Genomic DNA, 5,816 nt, shown 5'->3' on the forward strand with positions numbered 1-5,816 from the left:
ATCAAACATTCACCTCCAATCCGGAAGCTAGCCACAATAAGGATGAACCACAATAGTGGAATTTCCGGTTCGCATTCAAAATAAAAGTCCCCAATTGAAACTGATCCAAACGGATACAAATAGTGAAATAATGCCATATTTGCACTAGATAATTGTCAAGAAGGTTAGAATGTTGTTATATAACTTGAATACAACTTGAATACAACAAATGAATACAGTAATTATAATTTGACAAACAGTAAATAAAAATGCAACATGTAAAGTGTTGGTCCCATGTTTCTTGAGCTGAAACAAAATATCCCATGCAGTGTACCTTTAAAAAAAGGTAGGGCGTGGATCAGAAAACCAGTCAGTATCTGGTGTGACCATGTACCTCATGGAGCGCTACACATCTCCTTCACATCTCCTTCACATGGAGTTAATCAGGCTGTTGATTGTGGACTGTGGAATGTTGTCCCACTCCTCTTCAATGGCTGTGCGAAGTTGTTGGATATTGGCGGGAACTGGAACACGCTGTCGTACACGCGATCCAGAGCATCCCAAACATGCTTAATGGGTGACACGTCTGGTGAGTATACAGGCCATGGAAGAACTGGGACATTTTCAGTTTCCAGTAATTGGGTACAGATCCTTGCGACATGGGGCTGTGCATGATCATGCTGAAACATGAGGTGATGGCGGCAGATGAATGGCACGACAATGGGCATCAGGTCCTTGTCACGGTACCCCAGTGCATTCAAATTGCCATTGATAAAACACAATTGTGTTTTTTTTGTCCGTAGCTTATGCCTACCCATACCATAACCACACCGCCACCATGGCGCACTCGGTTCACAACGTTGACATCAGAAAACCGCTTGCCCACACAACACCATACACATGGTTTTGCTGTTGAGGCCGGTTGGACGTACTGCCAAATTCTCTAAAACAATGTTGAGACTGCTTTATGGTAGAGAAATTAACATTAAATTCTCTGGAAACAGTTCTGCTGGATGTTCCTGCAGTCAGCATGCCAATTGCACGCTCCTCAAAACTTGAGACATCTGTGGCATTGTGTAACAAAACTGCACATTTTAGAGTGGCCTTTTATTGTCCCCCGCACAAGGTGCACCTGTGTAACAATCATGCTGTTTAGTCAGCTTGATATGCCACAGCTGTTATTTTGGCAAAGCAGAAATGCTCACAAACAGGGATGTAACAAATTTGTGCACAAAATTAGAGAGAAATAAGCTTTTTGTGCCGTAAGGAACATTTCTGGGATCTTTTATTTAAGCTCATGAATCACAGGACCAACACTTTAGTCATTTCACATCCGTTACATGAGCAGCGTTAAGACAAAATGGATGAGAAATACTCTGAAAGATGGAAGGACATTTTCAGGAAAGTATATATATATATTTTAATGTATCAATAACCACTACCTTGTGGCAACTTTTCAGTGCTTTTATCACAATATGTGATAAGAAATGTAATTGCACTTTAAAACAGAGGGAGTTACTACAGAGGAAAGGTTAAGAAATATCTTTAGGTCATTAAAGGCATTAATGACGGCCGTGACAATAAATAAATTGTGGGAAGAGGCCGCCTGAGGCCGGGACTATAAATACACTGTGTGAAGAGGCTGCCTGAGGCCGGGACTATAAATAAATTGTGTGAAGAGGCTGCCTGAGGCCGGGACTATAAATAAATTGTGTGAAGAGGCTGCCTGAGGCCGGGACTATAAATAAATTGTGTGAAGAGGCTGCCTGAGGCCGGGACTATAAATACATTGTGTGAAGAGGCTGCCTGAGGCCGGGACTATAAATACACTGTGTGAAGAGGCTGCCTGAGGCCGGGACTATAAATACACTGTGTGAAGAGGCTGCCTGAGGCCGGGACTATAAATACACTGTGTGAAGAGGCTGCCTGAGGCCGGGACTATAAATACACTGTGTGAAGAGGCTGCCTGAGGCCGGGACTATAAATACACTGTGTGAAGAGGCTGCCTGAGGCCGGGACTATAAATACACTGTGTGAAGAGGCTGCCTGAGGCCGGGACTATAAATAAATGGTGTTAAAGGAGTCAAAGTTTTGACGAGACAAACTCTTGGCTGGTGTAAATTAGAGCATTTGGAACATGCTAAAGTCTAATTATAAACGGAATAGCTAAATTGGGGGAAAGGAGCAATCTAACTAGCTATACACTTTACTGCATCCCCATAATCCTAGTGTGACAATGACTCAGAGTAAGCCCCTCCTGCTTCCTCTTCTCTGAGACTTTGAAGTAGCAGTTCCCCTTGCTCTACAAGGGCCGTGGCTTTGTGGAGCGATGGGTAACGATGCTTCGTGGGTGACTGTTGTTGATGTGTGCAGAGGGTCCCTGGTTCGCGCCCGGGTATGGGTGAGGGGACGGTCTAAAGTTACACTGTTACATAAGCCCCCTGGCAGAGAATGGTGTAGCGTCCTACCTGGCTTCTCTGTCAAATTGGAATCTAGGTACAGTTTCAGATATCCGTTTCTAATTTAGTCAGAAAGTGGTTTTCATTGCAAGGTAAGGTTTGAAGTTAGCTAGCCAGCTGGAGGTTGATCGCTGGCTAGCTAGCTAACGTTAACATTGAACCTAACTTATTCGGTTAACTTAGCTATGACAATCTGTTTGTTTTGCTAGTAACGTTACTATATGGATCGGGATTATAGTTCATTTTTTAGCTAGTTTACATTAACGTTACCTGTCTAAACAAAACACCCCAAGTTAAAGTTTGCTGTTAGCTAGCTAACGTTAATTTCTGTGCATGAAGTGTGTGTGTGTAACGTTAGGGATGTTTTCTCAGAATGCCATTTCGCATGGCTAGTTATAGCCTAATGTTAGCTAGCTAACATTGAACCTATTTGGTTAACTTTAGGGAGCTATCACAAATCGGGTTGTATTGCTAGTTAAAGCTTGTTGTTAGCTAGCCAGCTGACATTACGTGTATAAACTGTGTGTAGTGATGTTCTCAGAAGGCCATTTCGCATCTATTGTATAATAATGCTAAAATATTTGTACCTGGAATTTGTCTTTCAGCATCAGTAGAAACACGCCTGACTCTCCTCCACCAGTCATACAAGGAGAATGGTTTAATGCCTCCCATTAAAAAAAAAGAACTGGCCCAAGCAAGCAAAGGCAGCAGTGCAGTCATCAACTACATGCCCCATTTCTTCACCAACTACAGAGTTAGGGAAACACATGTGGACCTGAATTGTGAAAACTGCAGTGGCCAAAACAAGAACAAGTTTGTGCTCTGGTATTGTGCCTGGTGGACCATGCACAAACTCCACCACAGTCTGGAACTTTCACTTCCTGATCACAGGCCACACCAAGTTTGCCCCCGGCTGGTGCGTCGGGCCTTATCAAGCAGCGCTTCAGAAAGACCAGAGTGAACACTTTGTCTGAGATTGCTGGTGTTGTGAAGAATAACACTGTGACAAGGGGTCAACATCCCACAGCTGGTTGAACTGGAGGATATTACGGTGCTGTTGGAAAGCTGTGGCTGGCAACACCACCTGACTCGTACTTCAGGCCGCTGCCACAAATCAAGCAGTACCAGCACCTCAGGTGAAAATAATTTTCAACGCATTGTATGAGGTTATTCTTCTTTATCTAAGGTGAATTGTTGTTGTGCAACGTTGTCTTCTGATTTTGTTGTTGTTATTTCCTGTTTTACAGCTTCATTGCTCTGGAGCCTGGTGTTGTTGTCACCAAGGAGCGCTTGGACTGTCGGGATCAGATTTTAGCTGCTGTGCATCACTGACATCCTTCCTCCCATAGATGGTCTGCCTGTACAAGCACCGCCTGACTGGACACAGCTAGACAAATATATGTTTTTGAGAAGATCAGGGAGTTTTGCGATGAAGAGGCTATGGATATCACGTGCCCTGCTCCAAAGTCGAGGGCAGGACAGAAACAGGCTCTCCGAATATAAACTCAAAATAAACGTCCTCTCACTGTCAGCTGCGTTTATCTTCAGCACACTTAACATGTGTAAATATTTGTGTGAAGATAACAATTTTCAACAATTGAGACAAACTGAACAAGTTCCACAGACATGTGACTAACAGAAATTGAATAATGTGTCCCTGAACAAAGGGAGGGGGTCAAAAGCAAAAGTAACAGTCAGCATCTGGTGTGGCCACAAGCTGCATTAAGTACTGCAGTGCATCTCCTCTTCATGGACTGCATCAGATTCGCCAGTTCTTGCTGCTCTCCCACCAAGACACCTGCAAGTTCCTGGACATTTCGAGGGGGAATGGCCCTAGCCTCACCCCTCCGATCCAACAGGTCCCAGACGTGCTCAATTGATTGAGATCCGGGCTCTTTGCTGGCCATGGCAGAACACTGACATTTCTGTCTTGCAGGAAATCATGCACATAACGAGCAGTATGGCTGGTGGCACTGTCATGCTGGAGGATCATGTCAGGATGAGCCTGCAGGAAGGGTACCACTTGAGGGAGGAGGATGTCTTCCGTAACGCACAGCATTGATTGCCTGCAATGATAACAATCTCAGTCCAATGATACTGTGACACACCGCCCCCAAACCATGACGGACCCTCCACCTCCAAATCGATCCCGCTCCAGAGTACAGGCCTCGGTAACACTCATTCCTTTGACGATAAACCAACCATCACTCCTGGTGAGACAAAACCGCAACTCGACAGTGAAGAACACTTTTGCCAGTCCTGTTTGGTCCAGTGACGGTGGGTTTGTGCCCATAGGCGACGTTGTTGCTGGTGATGTCTGGTGAGGATCTGCATTACAACAGGCCTACAAGCCCTCAGTCCAGCCTCTCTCTCATCCTATTGTGGACAGTCTGAGCACTGATGGAGGTTGTGGGTTCCTGGTGTAACTTGGGCAGTTGTTGTTACCATTCTGTACCTGTCCCGCAGGTGTGATGTACCGATCCTGTGCAGGTGTTGTGACACGTGGTCTGCCACTGCGAAGACAATCAGCTGTCTCCCTGTAGCTCTGTCTTTGGTGTCTCACAGTACTGACATTGCAATTTATTGCCCTGGCCACATCTGCAGTCCTCATGCCTCCTTGCAACATGCCTATGGCACGTTGATGCAGATGAGCAGGGACCTTGGGCATATTTCTTTTGGTGTTTTTCCAGAGTCAGCAGAAAGGCCACTTTAGTGTCCTAAGTTTTCATAACTGTGACCTTAATTGCCTACTGTCTATAAGATGTTAGTGTCTTAACGATCGTTCCACAGGTGCTTGTTCATTAATTGTTTATGGTTCATTGAACAAGCATGGGAAACAGTGTTTAAAAACCCTTTATAATGGAGATCTGTGAAGTTGTTTTGATTTTTACAAATTATCTTTGAAAGACAGGTCCTGAAAAAGGGACGTTTATATGGCTACTAAACAGCAAGCTACAACGTTACAACCAGCCATCTAAAGCTAGGTTTACCAGCAAGCGTTAGCACAGGGCCTCCCGAGTGGCGCTGCAGTCTAAGGCACCACTACAGACCTGAGTTTAATCCCGGGCTGTGTCACAGCCAGATGCGCTGTTCCCACATAACCAATAGGTCTCATTAGAGGCTGATTTCCTTGTTTCCAAGGTTACATTATGCACTGGGAGGACAGCACTTGCATGTAAGTCTCTGCCCATCTGCAAATCATGAACTGTCAATGAGCAATTTGATTCTCCATGAGAGTCCATTGTACAATTGCACACATTTTCACCTAGGTAGACAGACCCATTGCCCTGTATACACCAGGCTATATTATCCTTAACTAGCATCAAAAAGTGAATAATTTATTCTCTAATGAAAATCCTTCCTAACTTCTTAATCACT

The sequence above is a fragment of the Oncorhynchus keta genome, chromosome 35, assembly GCF_023373465.1.
Source record: "Oncorhynchus keta strain PuntledgeMale-10-30-2019 chromosome 35, Oket_V2, whole genome shotgun sequence".
Lineage (NCBI taxonomy): Eukaryota > Metazoa > Chordata > Actinopteri > Salmoniformes > Salmonidae > Oncorhynchus > Oncorhynchus keta.